Source organism: Peromyscus maniculatus, chromosome 1, assembly GCF_049852395.1.
Source record: "Peromyscus maniculatus bairdii isolate BWxNUB_F1_BW_parent chromosome 1, HU_Pman_BW_mat_3.1, whole genome shotgun sequence".
Taxonomy (NCBI): domain Eukaryota; kingdom Metazoa; phylum Chordata; class Mammalia; order Rodentia; family Cricetidae; genus Peromyscus; species Peromyscus maniculatus.
In genome coordinates this window covers 47,019,317-47,041,300 of record NC_134852.1, presented here as the reverse complement: position 1 = coordinate 47,041,300, position 21,984 = coordinate 47,019,317, and the positions used below count along the sequence as shown (strand labels likewise).

The 21,984-nt window shown below is 47.9% G+C and overlaps 1 long non-coding RNA gene and 1 pseudogene across 1 annotated transcript; both read right to left on the bottom strand.

Annotated features, from left to right (window-relative positions):
• Nucleotides 1–1,082: 1,082 nt before the first annotated feature.
• LOC102903123 (small ribosomal subunit protein eS8 pseudogene) lies at nt 1,083–3,195 on the bottom strand (annotated as a pseudogene).
• Nucleotides 3,196–7,033: 3,838 nt separating this feature from the next.
• On the bottom strand, nt 7,034–10,102 carry LOC143272015 (uncharacterized). The gene is made up of 3 exons (XR_013049390.1): nt 9,956–10,102; nt 9,681–9,791; nt 7,034–7,430 (listed from the first exon to the last, which is right to left on the bottom strand). It is a non-coding gene; the product is annotated as an uncharacterized LOC143272015 (long non-coding RNA).
• Between the last annotated feature and the right edge of the window lie 11,882 nt (nt 10,103–21,984).

Genomic DNA, 21,984 nt, shown 5'->3' with positions numbered 1-21,984 from the left:
AGACCTGTGGAGGTGCCAAGAGCAGGCCTGGAATGTTAGGAAAGGGGACTCCAGGGTTCTAGGTCCCCAGAGTGGCATCAGGAGGGGCTCAGGCTTTAGGTAGGGACAACCCCCTGGCCAGGTAGAGAATCCTGTCCAGGGGCTGCACTACCTGCATGCACACTAGGCTCTGGGGGCCCACACAAAACAACGTGACTAGCTCTGACTATTCAAAGGGCTTTCAAGACAGCTGTAGTTTGGTGTTGGTGGCAGGAGCATGGAGAGTTCCAGGCCAGCCTAGGTTATACAGACCATACTGAAAACAAACAAAAATCCATGCTTGGTACAGGGAAGAGTGGGGTATATACTTGTAATCCCTCTACCCAATGTGGGAATCAAAGCGTGGGCGTGGGGGACGTGGGAGGTGGAATTTTGAGTTCAAGGTCAGCTTGCATTGCATAGTAAGACTATCTCAGAAAGACCTGAATGAAATAGAACATTAATTACAAAACAAAGCACTCCATCACCCAGATGTGGTGATGCACACCTACAGTCCCAGCACATGGGAAGCTGAGGCAGGAGGATCAGTGTGAATTTGAGGGCAGCCTGTAGCTACATGTTACAAAAGTGAGTTTGAGGCCCTGTGGAATACATAGTAAAACTCAGAGTGAGATCAAGTGTGGGTGAGGAGAGAAGGGGGGAGGAACTGAGGGAGGGAGGGAAAGAAGAAAAGAAGGAAGGAGGGAGAGAGGGAAGAAGCCTCACAGCTGCCCCAGTGATATTCTGAGAACTAGCAGAAATCTTTCCTAAACACAAGTTCTAGGAGTCCAGCTTCTACAGCATCATAGCACAAAGACCCCAGCAGATGCCAGCACCTTGATGTTCACCCCTGAAAGAGTCTTACTATGCAATGCAAGCTGACCTTGAACTCAGCCAAATAAACTTCCATTCTTTGTAAATGAACCAGCATCAGGTATCCAGTTGTAGTAACAGATAACAAAGACAAGGGTTCATTTCTCTACTTACTGGCCAAAGAATGGCTGCAGCAAGTTGAAATAAAATATTCTTAAATTCTGGATTCTTTTTTTTTTTTTTTTTTTACATGAGCTATGAATGATGCTTTATTTGCCTTTCCGGGCTTTGATCTTCCTCAGATAGAACTCCAGCTCCTTGCCTTCTAGCACGCAGCTGTCTGCCCGGCCACATTGGCCTGGTCTCGAGGCGATGCAGGCAAGAAGCTTGCCCTGCTGGAACTGCTCCTCCAGAAGACTGCTGATTTTAGCGTTCTTTTTCCTTTCATCATATTTCTTTTGGATTTTCTTTGATCGTTTTTTGTTTAATATTTCTTCCTCTTCAGGAGTCAGCTTGGCCCCCTTCTTGCGGCCCAGGGGCAGTGCATAGTGAGACTCATACCACAGTCAGTATGGTGTGCTGTCAATAAGCACAATGCAGTTCTTCACCAAGGTCTTGGTGCAGACCAGCTCATTATTGGATGCATTGTAGACAACATCAATGATCCTTGTTTTCCGAGTACAACACTCAGAGCCCCAGGAAAAGTTCCCCACATCCAATCTTAGGGCACGGTACTTCTTGTTGCCTCCTTGGACTCGGACTGTGTGTATACGACGAGGGCCAATCTTCGTGTTGGCAGCGGGCCGTCCCTTCTTGTAGTAGGGCTTTCTCTTACCCCCCGGTCTTGCGGCGCTTGTGCCAGTTGTCTAGAGAGATCCCCTTGGCTTGGCGCTGGCTGGAAAGAGGAAGCGCAAAGCTTCACGGGCCGGTTTCTAAAACGCTGCCCCGCCTCAAATTCTGGATTATTTATTTATTTATTTATTTATTTATTTATTTATTTATTTATTTATTTATTTATTTTGGTTTTTCGAGACAGGGTTTCTCTGTGTAAGCTTTGCGCCTTTCCTGGAGCTCACTTGGTAGCCCAGGCTGGCCTCGAACTCACAGAGATCCGCCTGGCTCTGCCTCCCAAGTGCTGGGATTAAAGGCGTGCGCCACCAACGCCCGGCCAAATTCTGGATTCTTAAGGAAAGTTCCTGAGCCAAGCACCACAGGCTTTGGAGTTTGCCCTGGGACCTCCAGGTTTATGCCAGGTGACTCTTCGCGCTCTCTTCGCTCTCAGGACTGTCCTAGGAAGTTATGGGATAATGAGTGAAATGGTCATCCAGTCTTGGCATGGTGCAGGCCACTCACTCATTACTTGAAGCATGGAGAACTGGGGCACGATCTTGGTGTTTAGGCCACTCTCTGAGCCAAACCAGACATGTCTCAGGAGCAAAGCCAGCTCTCAGGGACTTGGCACATTACAGAAGTGTCAGGGCCTCCCTCAGGCAGGACACTGCTGAAGAGTGAAGAGGTAGGATTCTATGCCTTGGAGTGAGCATGAGGTCTCCTATACTCTCCACCCACAACAGCTCTCTCCTTCATGACACTTGTGGCTCAGTGCTCCCTCTCTAATGTTCACATATAATATGATCAAATATAAAAGGCAACATCCAGGATCCAAACTCAAGTGCATGACAGGGCAAGGCCAAGCATGGGTAACAGAGTGCATGAAAACTTCAATGTTGGATGGTCACTCGGCACAGCAGCCAGTGTGGATCTACAGAGAGACAAGGGCTGACAGGAGATGCAGTGCTCAATTTGTTTGTATCAACAGCAGAACCATGTTGAAGACAAGGGAGGAAAACTCTCTTTGTCCAATAGACTCCACCAAACACTCAGGTACTGTCTGTACATCTGGGGAAATCTAGATTCTTATGGTGTTGAAGTGACATGATGGACAAGGGCCGAGAAACACTGGAGTTATCTTGCCTCATGGGATGCAGCAAAAGGAACAGGAACCACCTGTGAGCTGAAATAGGAGCCCCAGACTGACTACTAAGAAGAAAGAAGGGTGTAAGAGGGTCTTCCAGGAGCAGCTCCTGGGTTCTCCTAAACCACCGCAGGCACAGGATCCAGGTATGACACTGTCTTTCCTGTGTCTAGGGATGGAGAGCTCCTGCTGGGAACTGTCAGAGATAGGGTCTTGCTGTGTAGCACAGCCTGGCCTGGAACTCTTACTTTAATTGGTGCTGGAGACTGAACCCAGGACCCCACACGTGGTAGGCTTCTTAGCTGCTCTTCTGTTGCTATGATACAATACTGTGACAGAGGTAACTGAAGGATTTACCTGGGCTCACCATCCAAAGTATAGTCTGTCATGCTGGGGAACTCACAGTGGCAGGAACTTGAAGCCCCTGGTCACATTGCATCCAAAGCCAGGAAGAAGACAGCAATGACAGCTCACTTTCTCCTTTTTATATAGTTCAGGACCCCAGCCAAGAGAATGTTACCACCCGTAGTGGGAAAGTATTCCTGCATCCATGAATCAAGATAATTCCCCACAGGCATGCTCAGGGGCCCATCTTCCAAGTGATTCTAGATTTCATCAAGTTGGCAGCTGAGACTGACCCTTCTACCAGGCAGACCCTGTGCTCTGAGCCACACCCCCATTCCTCTTTCCACTTTTTTTAAAAAAAATTAAGACTTGGTCTCGCTAAGTTGTTCAGGTTGGCCCTCCTGCCTCAGGCTTCTGATCACTGGGCTGACATACAGGTATCACATGCCTAACTCCTCCAGGTGAGTTTGTCGTGTACCCAGAGTCCTAGGGCAGCATCCTAACTTTACCCCATACCTCATCCCCACTGGGTCTGGGGTCTGAGAACATGGTCTCCTGGTCACTTCATCCATATCAAGAGCCTGTCAAGCCTGCTCTCCTTCCTGCCCCTTATCCCAGCAGGGGAGGGCTCCAGTATGCTCCCCATCTTGGGTTCCTTGGGGATCCTTTAGACTTGTACCTCCCTCTTCTGAATCCCAGGTGTCAGGCCTGAGAGGAGGCCTATACAGCTGCCACTTGCAGACAGGGCCTGGGGGGACATATTTGCTCTGGGGAGCCCCACCATAAGCATCCTGGGGACGATTATGATTTCTGTTGTTAAATTAATTTTCAAGCTGTTGGAGAGTATGGTTAGTGAGTTCAGATGTTTGTTTTAAATTGTCATCCTGCTGAACAACAGAAAGTGAGTGGATACCTAATCCACACAGAAGGAGTAGATGGAAGGCAGGGGAAGCAGGAGAACTAAAACTGGCACCCTGAGGCAGAAGATCAGTACCCAGACCCTAAGTCCACCCTCCAGTCTCCAACCTTGACTCATGACCCTTGACCCACAGCCAGGTTGAGGTGTGCAGGCTAGAGAAGGACCACACAGGTCCTATCAGACCCACAACCCAGCCCGCAGGCAAAGCCTTGTATTGGGACAAGCGGAGACTAAACCTCCTCAGCACTACTCTCTTAAGAGATTCATTTTATTTTTAAGATTTATTTAACTTTTTTATGTGCACATGTGTGTGGGTATATGCATGTGAATGCAGTGTCCTTGGAGGCCAGAAGAGGGCATCAGAGCTACTGGAGCTAGTCACCATTGTGACTTCATGTGGGTGCTAGAACTGAACCCATGTCTTCTGTAAGAGCAGCAAGTGCTTTTAATCACCGAGTCATCTCTCCAGCTCACTTTTTCTTGTTTTACTTTTCCTTCTTTTACCTTCCCCCTCTCCTTTTGGGGGCTGATGAACAGGGTCTCTGAGGAGTTTCTCAGGCAAGCCTCAAACTCCTCATCCTTCTGTCTCAGCTTCTTGAGAGTTGGGCTTACAAGCAAATGCCACCATGCCCAGCTTCTTGGATGTTCCTGTAGCAGTGACACGGGGTACCCTTTATGTGGCAACTGTGTTTAAGAGATACTCTGTGTCACCTAGATGTGTGACAATATCTGATTTGGGAGAATGCAAGAAATGAGATCAGGTATACATCATGTAAGTGAATTTCAGCATGGAAATAGCCTCCCTGCTAAAGATTGTACTGTGGGTCACCCGCAAGAGCCCAGCTCAGCAATCCAGAGTGCTGGGATGACAGGCATTCATCACCAATATGATTTCTGTTTTACTTGAATGTCAGTGTCATTTGGACTTTTTAGTTTGTGAGAACATTCTGAGCTGGGCTGGGTCATTGGCCTTCAGGAACCTCCTTCCGAATCTTGCTGGAAACCAGCCTTAGTTTTCTCATCGGCAAATGGGCCTGATGACAGGACTCTGCAGGAGCTCTGCTCTGCTTGGGGGGGGGGGACACAGGAAGGGCTGCAGACACCCACAGCCCCTGCTCATCCCACCCACCGCCAGCATGAGGCATGACTCTGGAGCCAAGATGGAGAGGGAATCCCTGGATTCGAGCTGCTGCGAGTTTCCAATAATTTATCAAGAATCAAGAGCCAGATTTCCTCTGGGAAATATTAGTCCTCAGGTTTAGAAAGTGCCTTGACTGTAAATACCCATAAAAATGACAATTTGTTGGGCCATATTTATTCTGAAGCCGGTCAAAAGATATTAGCACATTGAGACTGGATAAATCTGTCAGTTCCTGAGTTCCCTGGTGCTCCCAGCATGCTCTCCTGCCTAGGCACAAGCAAGAAATATGCCAGGCTGGCCTGGTGTTCCCCACCCTGAGGCAAGCATAATCCTGGAGCTGAAACCACAGGTGGAGGGCAGACCGGTCCCAGCCTCGGGAAAAACCTAGGTGGAGAGAGTGAGAGACCATGCTCCTGCACTATACCTTAAAAAGGAGAGCTTCCCCTCCCCTCCCCTCCCCTCCCCTCCCCTCCCTCTTCATCCTCTTCCTCCTCCCAGACACCAGCTGCTGTAGATTAGCCTTTGTGCCTTGATGGTAGCCACACGATGGCACTATGAGGAAGGCAGCTTCTGGGGCCCTAGCCTTTCCTCTTGTCTTTTCTTCCTGACCAAGGGAAAGCCGTTTACTCCCCTCCTAGCTCCCCAGTATTGCCAGAATCCCCACCAGAGGCCCCCAAAGCAACACCTCCAGCTGATGGGTCATGGATTCTCTAAGACTATGAAACACAGTGAACCTGTTTTTCTCTGAGTTAATTCATGCATTTTGTCACAGTGACAGAAAGCTAACACCTAGTCTATGACCATTGCTGCCTGCAGGCTTATGGCTGGTCTGGGCTGTTGGAATGTTCTTTGCTCTGTCCATCTTGATTGCTCACAGGTCCCAACTCATGCACTTGGAGAACACTGACACCATACACCATTTCCTCCTTATATTTGAGGACAAGAGCAGAGGCTTCTTCACCTTTCAGTGAAGCCTGGATTCAGCTCCCTGAAGTCTTGGCACACCCACAGCTTTAGCTGAGCATACAGCCCGCCTGCTGGTCGGTGAAGAAACATAGTAGTGAGTGGTACTCCCTATTACTGCCTGACAGGGTCTCTGTGTATTGGCCAGGTTGGCTGTGAACTTAGGGTAATCTTCCTGTTTCAACCTTATGAGTGTTGAGAATGCACTTGTGGGCACATCATGCAGGTTGCTGAGACACCACCCTACTGCAAACTGAGCATCTGCTGGCATGGTCCATGCCACACTGAGCTCTGGATAAAGGCTTGGACAAGGTAGAGGTCAGCAGACAGTACCCATGGACTCAGAAAATCATTTGTGCTACTAGGTGGGTCAAAGGTGGAGATTTTAAGTCCAAGGAAGAGCATTGGAGAAAGCGTTTGTGGGGGTGGTGGGAATAGTGGCCCCAAAGCCATCAAGAGCTATGGTCAAGCCAGGCTTCTGCCAGAGGCTCCTCACTGGCCTCTTTGTACTGAGCATCCTGCCATCATCCTACCGTGGACTCTGCTTTCATTCCATACAGCTCACAGGCAGCACTGACAGATCCCCCAATGCCCATTTCCCTTACCATTTATCTCCTTTGATCAGAACATGGAGGGCAGGGCACCCTAGGTAAATCAAGCATTTCCTGTCTCCTAAAATGGGTTTGCAAAAGCTTATTTCATGCCATTACCATTTTTCTGCTTTGAACAGTAAATCAAAAAACTATCGCCCATTCATCCACTTTAAAAGTAATGTCTTTCTTATGCATAATTACTCGGACCCAGTGGAGATCTGTGCACAGTAAATCTGCTCCTTTAAAAGGTTCCTCCAAAGTACATCGGTGACATTAAATTGGTGTAGAGCAAATTTATTTATTTAATAGGTTTATTCTTTTAACTGGTCTGATAACCATTACTGATCACTGTTTGGTTTGTGGGGTGGAGGGAGTCCGTATTAATTTATCCGATGTATTTCCACGGCAGGTATTTATGTAAAAGACTTCTCTGGAAATAAGGGTGAATGAATTTATTGGCTTAGCACATTGACTCTTAAGTGGCCTTCAGGGGAGCCACCTGGTGCTCACAGAGATCAGGGGAGTGTCTTAAAATAATTGAAGGTAGGGAATGGGTGGGGTGGACTGCAGGGAGAAAATGTGCAAGGCTGCATTTGAGTGAAACTTTCTTCCTTCCTTCTTCCTTCTTCCTTCTCCCTCCTCTTCCTCTTCTCCTCTTTCTTCCTATAATATGAAAATAAAGGGATGTAAGTCAAAAACCGGATTATAGGAAAAAGGAGGGGAATGAGGAGGCAGAGAAGAAAGGAAAGAAAATGTGGAGGGAGGAAGGAAGGACAGAGGGAGCAGCTTCAGTATCTGCTCCACAGTGTTTGGGAGAATTGAGTTTGAAGAAAACCTGCCGGTCGGGCCTTGTAAAGTTGCTCGCTTTATGTCATCTTGTTTGTAACTCCTGATGGTGTTGGAGGGAAAGCAGACAGGCCCAGCTGGTGGAGGCGAGGGAGAGAAATGCTGAATTTTTAGCAGTTCGTGTTTATTTTTAGGCCTTTAACGGTATCTTTAGCTTCCCAGTAAATGAGCCCATCAGAAGACCACAAGTGAAATCATTAGAATGTAAAAATACAGGACAGAACCTGAGGCACCCCAGGACCAAACTGTGCCAATGGGCTCCCCTGCCTGGCACAGATGGGCCAGGCAAGCTCATAGCACCATGTTGCCCAGGCTATCCACACCCATCTTGAGAGGGACACAGGGTCTAGGGCTCATGCAGTCAGTTACCAAGCACCAGGGTCCTCTCCCTTTCCTGGCTCCAGGGCTGGTCAGGCCTGGCCCTCGCTCAGGGGCAGTGAGCCCGGAATGAAGGCTGGTGGGTAGTGACCTGGGATTTGAGATCTTGGTCTGTTGGGGATAAGGGAGAGGGCTGCTGGAGAGGGTGGGCCTGAGGACTTGGCATTTTAGAAGGAAGGGCTGGTCTTGGTCATTCTTGGACTCTATCAAGACACTGAGATGGGCTTAGCAAGCAACATGTGGCCTTCACTCATTCTAGAGCCTTCCAGGAGGGCCCAGGCATGTGCACTGCAGTCTCCTGGGAGTCACAGTAGACACATGCCCTCCGTTCACATGTCTGTAACATCGGCAAGTTCTTTAGAGACAAAATCAATATTCAGAGGACTGTTATCAGTCCCTGTGCTGGCTTGGAAGGTGAGTCTTCTCCCTTTCTTCTCTTATCCTTCTCCTTCCCCTTCCTAGATCGGCCTGGTGCTTTTTGTAAGGTAGCCAGGTGCTAGTCTACCACTGAGCCACACCTCCAGCCCCTCACTGGGGGATTCTAGGAAGGGGCTCTACCACTGAGCCACACCCCAGCCCCCTCACTAGTTAGGAATGCTATTCCTAAGCCCACCTCCAGCCCCTGCAGCATAATAATGTTCTTCAACTGAGCTCCATCAGTCTCTACCCTCAAAGTGGCCTATGTCCCAGAGGAAACAGGCAGATTGATGGTGACACGTGTAAAGACCTAGCACATAGTAGGTGCTGCTGCAAACATTTCTCTTGAATGTTAAATGGGATAGGTAAGCAGTGATGCCCTGATTCACAAGTGTGCAGAGGGTGGCATTAGGCTCCTGAGCAAGACCACCTGCAAAGCAGCCCAGCCCAGCTGCCATCTGCCTGTAATGCTGCCAAGCCCCTGCCCTGGGGACCATAGCTGCTGACCAGGGCCAGATTCCCAGTTGGCATGGGACTGACAGATGGCAGTCAGCTGTTAGACATCTCTTGCCTTACCAGCCCCAATTGCTGCTGAATGCTCCAAAGTCTTGGTTACATCTTAATAATAACACCACACTGGAAGGGACCTGAGGACATAGCCCAAATCCCTCCAGGTGTCAGGATGTGTGCATGGATTAAGTGGCTGTGGCCCTGAGTGTTCAGAGGGGCAGTGGACCTGGAGAGGAGAAGCCAGAAGCTTGCAGGAGGTTCTGGGAGCACCTGGGGCCCTCCCAGTCCACCTGGTTTGTTCAAAACTCTGTTCTGAGGACTGTATCATTCTGGACAATGGTAGTGGAGGTTCTGCTTTCATAAGCTAGCTTCTGATTTATCTGCCATCCCTCCGTTCATTCATCATTTATATGTGGTATGTATGTTATAACTCAGGGTTCTCTAAAGAGAACTGGTAGAATCTATCTATCTATCTATCTATCTATCTATCTATCTATCTATCTATCTATCTATCTATCTGTATATATACATATATACATGTATTTATATACATATATATAGAGAGAGTGGGAAGACAGAGGGAGAGAGAGAGAGAGAGAAAGGGGATTTATTAGAATGGCTTACAGTTAGTCCAATAATGGCTGTTTACCAACAAGAAGTCTAAGAGCCCTGTAGTTGTTCAGTCCATGAGGCTGGATGTCCCAACTGGTATATGCCAGAATCCTGAAGTAGATTCTAATGCCAGTTAAGGAATGGACTTACCAGCAAAAACTGAGGACAAGCAGGCAAAAAGAGAGAACTTCCTTCTTCCATGTTCCTTATAGAGACTGCTACCAGAAGGTGTGGCCCAGATTAAAGATGGATCTTCCCACCCTAAAAGATACAGATTTAGGGTGGATCTTCCCACTTCAAATAATTCAATCAAGAAAAATCCCCCACAGGGCATGCACAGTCTCTTAGGTTTCAGTTAATTGCAGAGGTAGTCAAGAATAGCCCTCACACGATCTTTCACCTGTCCATCTATCTTATCTACTTACCTAAGAATCCTCAAGACCTGTCTCCCCACAATCACCTCACTCTTGCCTCTCACTGGGAGTCTGGCTCTGCCAGATCCTCCCTTCTCTTAAGTTACACAGAGAGAATGGACCAGACACCTCAGTCCTGCCCTATGCAATGTTCTAGAACATTATGCTGAGCCAGCTGGGTTCACAACGTCTCACTGGTTTATTGTTTGACAACTTCAAACTCTGCCCCATAGCTTGGCACAGGGGTGCACAGTGCACACTTTAGGAGGCGGGAGCAGCAGGACTGCTGTGAGTTTTATGATTTCTTGGTCTACATAGTGAGCTCCAGGATCACGGTGTCCAAAAACAAACAAGCAAACAGAACACCCAAACCCAAACAAAAAGAACCAATAAATAAATAAATTCCACTTTTTCGGTCATGTGGGGGAACACATACTGTAACCTCAGAACTCAGGAAGCTGAATCAGAAGGATGACAAGTTCAATCCCAGCGTACCCTACACAGGCTGTCTCAAAAAACTAATAAGCAAACACTCTAAACAAAGTCCACTTGTTTTTGAGACAGAGTTTCTCTGTGTAGCTGTGGCTGTCCTGGAACTCACTCTGTATAGCAGTCTGGCCTCAGACTCACAGAGATCCGCCTGTCTCTGCCTGCCAAGCACTGGAACTAAAGGCATGTGCCACCACCGCCCAGCAAAGTCCACTTTCTTGTTTGTACAGTGACTATGCAATGTTTATTCTTGGGGTGGTTTGAGCTTTCTGGAAAGTTCAGATGAGCCAGCCCAGCCTCTTCCTCTGGTCCCCATGAACCATGTGCTGAGGACCCCAGGTAGGGTGGCTCACTGAGACAAGCCCACAGGCTCCCAGGTGCTTAGTGCACCAGCTCTCCAGCCTCTATTTGCTGTCGCTGGTCTCTCTGTCTCAACGCTCTTTTCAAGTTCTCTCCTGACCTGGCTCATCTCACTTTCCTACTTTCCAGAGAGTATATGCCAAGCAGGATCTGAGTCCCCGGCCTTCCTTCTTGACAGTGGCTGTCTCCAGTAGAGCCTGGGCTGTGGGAGCAGGGCCTTCACTGAGGCCATGGCCCCAGCACTGAGGATAACAGCTTGGCACCGGCACCCACACCCACCTGTGCAGAGCAGGAGTGAGAATGAGCAGTCACTCAGAGACTGGTCTTGCTCAGTGCCTGCCCCAAACAGGATACAGACTCCTCCAGCAGATACACAAAGGACTGTCCTCTTTGGTCCTCATGCTCAAGAGACACTTATCCTAAGCGATCTGGACAAGTCTTGCCCTAACAAATCTAGATAACTGGGGCCTGGAGTAACGGTTCAGCAAACAGTTAGCGCTGCCTGCTCTTGCAGAAGACCTGGGTTAGTTCCCAGCACCCACATGATGGGTCACAATTATCTGTAACTCCCATTTCAGGGGATCTGATGCCCTGTTCTGGACTCTATGGGTACCAGGCATGCATGTGGTGCATTTACATTGTTGCAGCCAAAATACTCATGTACATTTTAAAAGTCTAGATGGGTGGTTCTCAACCTATGGGTCCCAACCCCTCTGGGGGTTACCACATCAGATATTTACATTATGATTCATAACATAATTCAGTAGCAAAATTACAGTTATGAAGTAACAACAAAATAATTTTATGATTGGGGGTCACTGCAACATGAGAAACTGTATTAAAAAATTGCAGCATTAGGAAGGTTGAGAACCACTGTTTAGATCATTAAAGCTAAGCATTTGTTGGTTCCGGGCATCGAACTCTGGCCCTTGTACATTGTAAGCATGTGCTGTAGCACTGAACCCCACCCCCAATGCAGTGAACATTATGTCATTATTATTTGGGGACAATATTATTATATTGTCACATAATGTAGCCCAGGCTGGCCTGGAATTCATGATTTTCCTACCTTAGCCTCCTGAATTCTGGAATGACAGTAGCGCATAGCCACAGCCTGCTCCCGTAAATATATTTAAAAAAAAAAAAACTGTAACCTGGGTGTGGTAGTGCAAGCATATAATCCTAGACTTGGGAGCCTGCAGCAGGAAGATAATAAATCTGAGGCCAGCTACACCAGCTGCATAACAAGATTCTGTCTTAAACAAATAAAAATGTTATTGCAGGAACCTTAATCTCCAGTTTTCTTCACTGTTGTGGACCTGCTTTCTCTGTTCTGAGTTTGTGGCTGCCTCCTCTCCTTTCTGGTGGTGATATTCAGCGAGCCCCTGGTCACACACTAGGCCCTTTTCTTCTCATTTCTTAATCTTATCCCTGAATAGGGCGTCTTCTCCCCTCTCACCATGTAGTCCTGCTTTTTAAAAAATATATTTTTAGATTTATTTATTTGATTTTAACTTATGGAATTTTGAAGGAACTGCTTGCTGTTTGTGTGCATGCTTGTTTTGAGACAGGAGTTCAGTATGTAGCCCAGGCTGGCCTTCAGCTCTCAGACTTCTGCCATAGCTTCCCCAGCCAGTGCTGAAATTAGAGAATGCACCACCACACCTGCTGTGATGGGTCATTTCAGCCCAGACCAGTCAGGGATGGAGGCTTTTCTGAATCAAAGGCATTTGTCTAGTAATTCCTTGTTTGCTTCATTTTGGTCACTCACCATAAAACGACACAACCAAAAGAATGCTTCTCTACCCCTAAAGGGAAGTAGCTCCCAGGAAGGATGGCTTTGTGGTGGTTGCTGGACTTTTGTTTTAATTCACCCAAGCCTCAGGGGATGGTGAGAGGCAAGAGAGCCCCAGTGCAGACCAGCTGCTGTGTACTACCCAAGTGTGCTTGTCTGGGCTCAGCTGGACTTCTGAGCCTGAGGGGTGTGGACAAGTCCCAGCAAAGCTGGAGTGGGTGGGAAAAGGTTACAGGTAAAAGTTCAAACTGGATCTAGCTTGAGCCTTAGACCAGCAACTTAGCTAGCCTTGTGCCCCTGCAGTCTCCTCTTTCTTTAATTTTCAGTTCTGTCACTTAACACAAGGGATTAGAATCAGAACCAGGTATGTGGCTCAGTGGTGGAATGCTTGCTGAGCATCAACAAAGGCCTGAGTCCCATCCCAGCATTGCAAAAATTAAAATCAAACCATCCAACCTGGAATTGTGAAGGATGAAGATTGTGAAGATGAAGATTGCTTTAACATTCTCAAGGACATTAAAGAGCAATTACCAAGCTCTCTCTCTCTCTCTCTCTCTCTCTCTCTCTCTCTCTCTCTCTCTCTCTCTCTCTCTTTCTCTCTCTCTTTCTGTGTGTGTGTGTGTGTGTGTGTGTGTGTGTGTGTGTGTGTGTGTGTGTGTGTGTGTGCATGGGCGGTTGTGATGCAGGAGGTGATCCCCCCAAAAAAACATATCATAATGAGTCATAGAGACCACAGTGCCTCTGGGGACCAGCAGCCCCTCTGCCTGGGTGCTTGTGGCCTCAATGTTTGTACAGACCTCTTCAGAGGGCTTGGCACATGTTCCAGTGAGCCAGGCACACTAGACATGGTGACAAGGACATTGTCTGTGTCTGAAGGTGGAAGACACTGGAGCACCATGTTGGGAGACTGGATAGGATTGTATGGAGCAGTCTGGAGGAAGAATGGCCAGGCTCAGTCTCACCTCACCTCCCTTAGCCTTCAGAGAGCTCACCTGGAAAATAGTGGGTCCTGAGGCTCCTGGGGATGGGACAGAGAAGGCAGAGGGCAGAGCCCTAGGGGTAGGATAAGTAGGTAAAAGAAAACAAGATATGGACATGTGGTGTGGCCACAGTGGGCTCAAATTGCTCCTGAAGAGGGGACTTTGGGCACAGAAGGGACCAAGGTGTTGTGATGCACTGTTCTCTACAGAAACTTCACTAGGAACCTCAATATCACAGGACTGAGCTAGTCAGGCAAGTCCATCCTTGGTAAAGTTAGAAATCTTACTTTTTCCCCATCACCGATAAGAGGTAGTTGCAGAGACAGAGTTCATTGCCCAATGTGTGCAAACTCAAAGGAAAATGATGGCTGTAATTATTTTCTCTGATTTCAAACACTGACACCTCTTTTTAAAGCCTGCCCCAACTCCCCACCTTCACTTAACACTCACTATCTTGAACTCTAAAATCTAAAAATCAAAAGATTTCCCAGGAGCTAGAGAGGAAGCTCTCACTATGAAACTGGAGCCTTTAGATCAAAGACCTGGCTGGCTTTTCACACGTCTCCAGCTCTTGCCTATGACCTTCCAATCACAGCACAGGCCCCAGACCTCAGGGAGACCTGATTCTAGAGAGACCTGATGAGCCAGGTTCTAGGGAGGAAAGGCTCTCTTGGCCAGGTATTTCACACTCAGGGCTGCTCCGAGAAAGAGCAGGTCCCTTGAAGCAAGTGTCCGATGGTCACACAGCAGGAGAAACACAAGCCACTCAAACTCCTCTTTCTTCCTAAAACCAAACTCCTTCTAGATTTACTGTATCTGTGTGGCTGTGGTGGAATGCCCGACGAAGGGAGGAAATGTGTGATTTCAGAGGTGTTAGTCCATCATGGTGGGCAGGGTTTGATGAAGCAGAGCAGTCCACATGGCAGCCAGGAAACAAAGACAGTGCATGCAGGTAGGGACAAGACAAGATCTAGTCTCAAGGGCACTTCCTCTGTGACTTCCTTCTTCCAGTAAGTCCCTCCCTTTCACCACCTTCCGGTAATGCACTGTGTCCATCAAGAGGTTGCTCCATTGATCAGGTCAGACCCCTCATAGACACACTCAGATGTAGGCTTCACATCTGAGTGCAGCTGATGGACTCCATAACCAGAGCTGCCTGCATCCAGTGTGAAGCCCTGGAACATCTGGCTGGCTGAGGCCAGACAGGCCAAGGGAGAGAGGAATGGAAGCTAATGATGTAATTTCACAAGGACGCCATCTCTGAACATTGCAGGCATAGCCTCAGGTGCACTCAGAAGATAATCACAATGTGGAGGCCACCAGTAAACTTGATATGACACCACAGAATGACATCACACTGTCTTTAGAAAGGTAGCAATTATCACTTCCGCTTTAGTTTAATTCAATCAAAAATTGAAAATAAACTGATTTTCAGTAGTTTTCAGGTACAATTTGGGGAGAAAAATGACCAAGTCATGTCATCCATTTTAAGCGGATTCTGACTGAGATTTTTGTGCATTTATTTTTTAATTTTTAAGCATTTATTTACTTATTTATTGTGGGAGGGAAGGGTGCATTCACCATTGGTACACATGCAGAGGTCAGAGAACATCTTGTAGGAGTGGGCTCTCTCCTTCCACCATGTAGGTCTGGGGATCAAACTCAGGTTGTCACATTTGGTGGCATGCACCTTTACCCCCTGAGCCATCTTTATGGCTCTTTTGTTCTCTTCTTGTGGTAACTAAAACCATCATTTTTCTTCAAGGACTTGAATTTCTTCTTTGTGCTTTTGTTCGTCTGAGACAAGAGCTGTCTGTGTAGCCAGAGATAGACTGGACCTCTCAGTCCTCCAGTCTCAGCCTCCTGATAGGACTGTGACTGGGCATTTCTGTGCCTGGTTTAACTTTTCTTGTTGTTTTTGATGACATTGACTAATTTGTGACCGATTCAATGGCTAACTAAAAAATGTAAGGCTTCCATTTCATTTTAAAATAACTTAAGCTTTATTGAAAAGCTGTAAAAATAGGACAAAGAAACTAAAGATACAGAGGGAGAATGATATGCTTAAAAGAGAAAAGAGGGGGCTCAGTTCATTCGCTATAAACCTTGAGGCACTGGAGAGGTGGCTCGGTGGTTAGGGGGGCACTGGAGAGATGGCTCGGTGGTTAGGGGGGCCCTGGAGAGATGGCTCGGTGGTTAGGGGGCACTGGAGAGGTGGCTCGGTGGTTAGGGGGGCACTGGAGAGGTGGCTTGGTGGTTAGGGGGCACTGGAGAGGTGGCTCGGTGGTTAGGGGGCCCTGGAGAGATGTCTCGGTGGTTAGGGGGGCACTGGAGAGGAGTCTCGGTGGTTAGGGGGGCCCTGGAGAGGAGTCTCGGTGGTTAGGGGGGCCCTGGAGAGGAGTCTCGGTGGTTAGGGGGGCCCTGGAGAGGAGGCTCGGTGGTTAGGGGGCCCTGGCTTCTCTTGCAGAGGACCTGGGTTTCATTCCCAGAGTCTACATGACAGCTCACAACCATCTATTACTCCACTTCCTGCGGACCTGATGCCCTTTTCTGGCTTCTGTGAGCACTACACATGTGTGGTACACACACACACACACACACACACACACACACACACACACACACACACACACACACACAAGCACTCATGCAGACAAATGTTCATACACATAAAAGTAATAAAGAAAAAGAAACGGGCGGTGGTGGCGCACGCCTTTAATCCCAGCACTCGGGAGGCAGAGCCAGACAGATCTTTGTGAGTTCAAGGCCAGCCTGGTCTACAGAGCGAGATCCAGGAAAGGCGCAAAGCTACACAAAGAAACTCTGTCTCGAAAAACCAAAAAAAAAAAAAAAGAAACAAATATTTCCTAAAGGACTAAGATTTTCTATATACATGAAACTTCCGTGATCCCTGAATGCTCGTCTTCACATGAGTGTTTTATCATTTTCTCTTGCTTGTAGCTAGAGTTTTCCGCCTTGCCCACAGTCAGGACAAATCTCTGCTATTCACCAGTCCCACAGCCGCTCAGACCCAACCAAGTAAACACAGAGACTTATATTGCTTACAAACTGTATGGCCGTGGCAAGCTTCTTGCTAACTGTGCTTATAGCTTAAATTAATCCATTTCCATAAATCTATACCTTGCCACGTGGCTGGTGGCTTACCGGCATCTTCACATGCTGCTGGTCATGGCGGCGGCTGCAGTGTCTCTCCGCCTCAGCCTTCCGCTTCCCCGAATTCTCCTCTCTCCTTGTCCCACCTACTTCCTGCCTGGCCACTGGCCAACCAGTGTTTTATTTATTGACCAATCAGAGCAATTTGACATACTGACCGTCCCACAGCACTTGCTAGGAAGGTAGAAGACGATTTCTTTCTGGAAATGAGAATAAGCACATAATCTTCATTCTGTTATCACCAAATTCTTCACTACCTCATTGGGATTTTAGGGACTTGCAGGTGACAGTTCTGTCATCTGAGATGTGGATGTTGTTCATGGCTCTCCATGGTTTGGACTCAGTGGACCTGCTCTACCTGCATCTACCAGCAGCTCGGGATTCACCTGTCCTCCTGACCTGTCCACACAAAACCAGGCATGATGCTGGGCCTGTGACCAGCAGGAGGACTCTGTCAGACTAATGAACTAATGCCATGAAGATGTGACCTTTTCTCATTCTTTCTTCCAATGCCTCAGCTTACTTCTCTACTCTGCAGCTTTTGTGATACAGAAAGATTTCACTCGTTATGACTTCTAGAGTCATTTCTCCAGTGCAGCCACTTCTGAGAACATGCTCTGTCACAATGTAGTCAGCATGGCACACTCTGTACTGTGTGGAGCTGCTCTTGGGCCTGTGAGCAGGTGAGGGAAGGATGCTGGGGGACTGGCAAGGCATGGAGGGTCTTGGTGTTTGGGGATAGGCCAGGTAGACCCAGCTGTGGGGAGGCTAGTGAGCATCTGGAGTTTACTATGAACCTTGGGACTCTGGGTCACGGGTGTTCAATACATTTGTGTGTTGGCATGGGCAAAGAGCAAACTGCTGCTACAACTCATCTCTATGATCCTTTGATCAGGAGCCAACATGGCCGGGGCAGGAGTGATCATGCAAGCCTTTAATCCCAGCACTCAGTGGGGCAGAGGCAGGCAGACGCCGGCGTTTGAGGTCAGTCTGATCTTCATAGTAAGTTCCAATACATAGTGAGACCCTGTCTGAAATCAGACCAAAAAAAATGTTAATTTTGTACTTTTAAAGTTAAAGCAAGTAAGGATAAGAAGCAAAATATCAAAATTTTCAAACTGAAGTGGGATCGATCAGTAAGGAGCACAGAAAAGGAGTTGTGATGCTGGGTGACAGAGTGGATCCTGTGTGCCACCCAGGATTTGTGTGAGGCCAAGCAGCTCTTAGCACTGGGTGTATGTGCAGGTATGTTCTCTGAGTGGAGTGGCTATGAGGCAGAATGCAAGCCGAGCCCCCTCTTAGCAGGCTGGGCCTGGCTACTGTCCTCCTGATGCTGTCTCTACAGAGACCAGGCAGCCCCTGACAGAAAGGCCACTACCTCGGACACCTCCACAGACAGCCAGTCCTCATGGGCACTGACAGCTACACTAGATATGGGTTCATACCTTCTGGTACCCTCAGTCCTATCTGATTGATGGGCCAAGGATGTGAACAATGTTGCCACAGCCACGGGATCTATTTTCTAGTAATTAGGGCTCACAACCACAGACTCATCCAGGACACTGGAAGAGCCCACTTTAAGTCTTACACTGCTGTGCTATGGTAGAAGGGACCATACCCTGTAAACTGGAGTGCTATGTTCTAAACTACAGTGTATGAGCCTCGTCCACAGTGGATATGCCAGAAGCCTTGTGTTTCAACTGCAGAAACACATGCTGGAAGCTAGACTGCCCCCTCCATACTACCCTCAGAGTCTCTCTGGAGAAACCTGTGTTTCCTACCTCCACGGCTGCAGGCCGACACCCTTGTCCTTGAGTATGAGGGACTGAGGTGGGCCCTTCCATTAGAGAATGCCACACATTCTACTGAGCAGGGACAAGTAAGGAAGAGAAGGAAAATGAGAGGGAGGAAGAGAAAGATGGAAAAAGAGAAGGACGGGGAAGAGGAAAAAGAAGGAGGAAGAAAAGAAGGGAAAGAGGAAGAGGAAACAGTACAGGCCTGCAATCCTAGCATTTGGGAAGCTGAAACAGGAGGGTTCCAAGTTCCAGGTCCCAGACCAGCATGGGCTACACAAGGAGACTGTCTCAAAAGAACAAAATAAAGCAGACAAACCCATGCAAATACAACCTTATGGAATGGGGGAAATATTTGTAAATCATTTATTGGATAAGAGTTTAATATATAAAATATATAAGGAAGGACTACAACATAATAATAAAGACAAATCAGGCCTTGCAGTGCACATCTGTAACTCCAGCTACTAGGCAGAGGGATTGCACATTCAAGGCTACCTTGAACTATAAGATGAGTTCAAGGTCAGCCTGGGAAAACTATGTAAACTGGGTTCAAAGTAAAAAGTAGACACAGGGCTGGGATATAACTCAGCGGTGTAGTGCCCGCCTGGGCTCAGTACCCGCCTGTTGTGGAATATTAGCTGAAAATGTGTTACACTTGTTTATGCTGTGGAATATTTGTTTAATGACACAAAGATGTGTTGCATTCTTTTTATGTTACATTTGTTAACGCTGTGAAGCTTTGTTACTATGCCTGTCTAAAGCACCTGATTGATCTAATAAAGAGCCAAACAGCTAATAGTGAGACAGGAGAAAGGATGGAAAGGATGGGCAGAGCTGACAGGTAGAGAGAATAAAAGAGGAGGAGAAATCTAGGCTACAGAAGAGAAGAGGGAAGGGGGGGCGCATGCCTTTAATCCCAGCACTCGGGAGGCAGAGGCAGGTGGATCTCTGTGAGTTCGAGGACAACCTGGACTACAGAGTGAGTTCCAGGACAGGCTCCAGAGCTATAGAGAAACCCTGTCTCGAAAAACAAAACAAAAAAATGAACGAAAGAAAGAAAAAGAGAAGAGGGAGGAGTGAGAAAGGGAGGAGAGAGGACACCAAGGGCCAGCCACTCAGCCACACAGCCAGCCACGTAGTAAGAAGGAAAGAAAGGAATGGAGAATAGAGAAAGGTAAAAGCCCAGAGGCAAAAGGTAGATGGGATAATTTAAGCTAAGAAAAGCTGGCTAGAAACCAGCCAAGCTAATGCTAGACATTCATAAATAAGAATAAGCCTGTGTGTATTTATTTGGAAGCTGGGTGGCAGGCCCCCAAAGAGCAAAGAGTAAAAAAACCCAACTATGCCTTTCTGAGTGCAGTGCCTGCCTGTGTGCAGTGCCTACCTAAGTGCTGTGCCTGCCTGGGTGTAGTACCTACCCTAGGTGCAGTGCCTGCCTGGGTGCAGTGCCTGCCTGGGTGCAGTGCCTACCTGGGTGCAGTGCCTACCTGGGTGCAGTGCCCACCTGGGTGCAATGCCTGCCTGGGTGCAGTGCCCGCCTAGGTGCAGTGCCTGCCTGTGTGCAGTGCCTACCTGGGTGCAGTGCCCGCCTGTGTGCAGTGCCTGCCTTGGTGCAGTGCCTACCTGGGTGCAATACCTGCCTGGGTGCAGTGCCTGCCTAGGTGCAGTGCCTGCCTGTGTGCAGTGCCTACCTGGGTGCAGTGCCTACCTGGGTGCAGTGCCTGCCTAGGTGCAGTGCCTATCTGTGTGCAATGCCTACCTAGGTGCAGTGCCTGCCTGTGTGCAGTGCCTGCCTGGGAGCAGTGCCTGCGTGGGTGCAGTGCCTGCCTTGGTGCAGTGCCCACCTGGGTGCAATGCCTGCCTGGGTGCAGTGCCTGCCTAGGTGCAGTGCCTATCTGTGTGCAATGCCTACCTAGGTGCAGTGCCTGCCTGTGTGCAGTGCCTGCCTGTGTGCAGTGCCTGCCTGGGAGCAGTGCTTGCCTAGGTGCAGTGCCTGCCTAGGTGCAGTGCCTGCCTAGTTTGCAAGCACTTGATCTTCAGCTCAATGCCCAGTACCACCCAAACCCAAAATCAAGCACAATGAATGAAGGACTGGAATAGTTATACCTCCAACAAAAATATGTAATGACCACATGAAAATACTCTCAGCCTCACTAATTAGGGACACACAAATCAAAACCAGAATGAGACATCATCGCACATCCGTTAGACCGCCTACTGTGAGCTAAAGGACAAAATAAGACAGAAAATGATGTGTGGGATGAGAAGCTGGAAGCTTCGAATAGTGTTAGTGAGACTTTAAAATGAGGAAGCCACTGTGGAAAACAATGTGGTGGGTTTTTTTTCTTTTTAATTTTTGATTTAAAAATATAATTTCCACATAGCCCAGAAATGTCAGTGTAGGACTAGAGCCCAAAGAATTGACATCTGAGACTCAGACAGATATTACTACACATGTTCTTCTGAGCTTTGTTTGCAACAGCTGAAAGGCAAAAACAACCCATGTCCATCAGCTGATGGACGGATACGATGAGGTCCACATGTAAGAAGGAGCATCATCCAGACAGAAGAATGGCAGTTCTGATTCAAGCTAACACTAGGAGGAGCCCTGAAGGCATCGTGCTGGTGCAGAAACCAGCTTCAAAGGGATGAACACATGATTCTACTGATAGGAAATCCCAGAACAGGCAAATCCACAGAGACAATGCTAAATGGCCGGTAAGTGCAATAGGGTTGGGGGTGAGGGGTGAAGAGTGGGGAGCAGTTGCTTAATGGATATAATATTTCAGTTTGAAGTAATGAACAAGTTATTTAATTCATGTGTGTGTGCATGTGTGTGTGTCACATGTGTATAGGAACCCAAGTAGGCTAGAAAAGAAGGTATTGGGTCCCCTGGAACTGGAATTCCAGGAGGTTGTGAGCTGTCCATTGTGGGTGCTGGGAACAGATCTCAGGTCATCTCCAAGAGCAGTATAAGCTCTTAAATGCTGAGCTAGCTCTCTAAGTCCTAAAGTTTTGAAAGCAGTAATCATGATTAATACAAATAATGCTACTGAATTTAGGACTTAAACTGATTCAAGTAGAAAATATGGGGCTAGACACATTTTACCAAAATAACAAAGAAGGCAGTAATAATACCAGCAGAGAAAACTAATGACTGGGTGTGGGGGGAGACAGAGTCATGGCTCTGTATCAGTGAGAGGTAAGGAAGTTTGGGGCTCAGGCTGTGGGAATAACTGATATGTCCCTCCGTAAGTCAATGACTTTGCAATAATAATAAATGAGCAGCCTCAGCAGCATGGGCCAAGGGTGACAAAGTGACTAAGGACTCAGACCCCAGAAGGGTGAAAGTGTGCTTGACTGACTGTATACAACCCAGACAAGTCAGGGTGGTGGCCATCAGTGAGAAACTCCTGGAATGATTGGAATCAGCGGGTGTATCAGTCA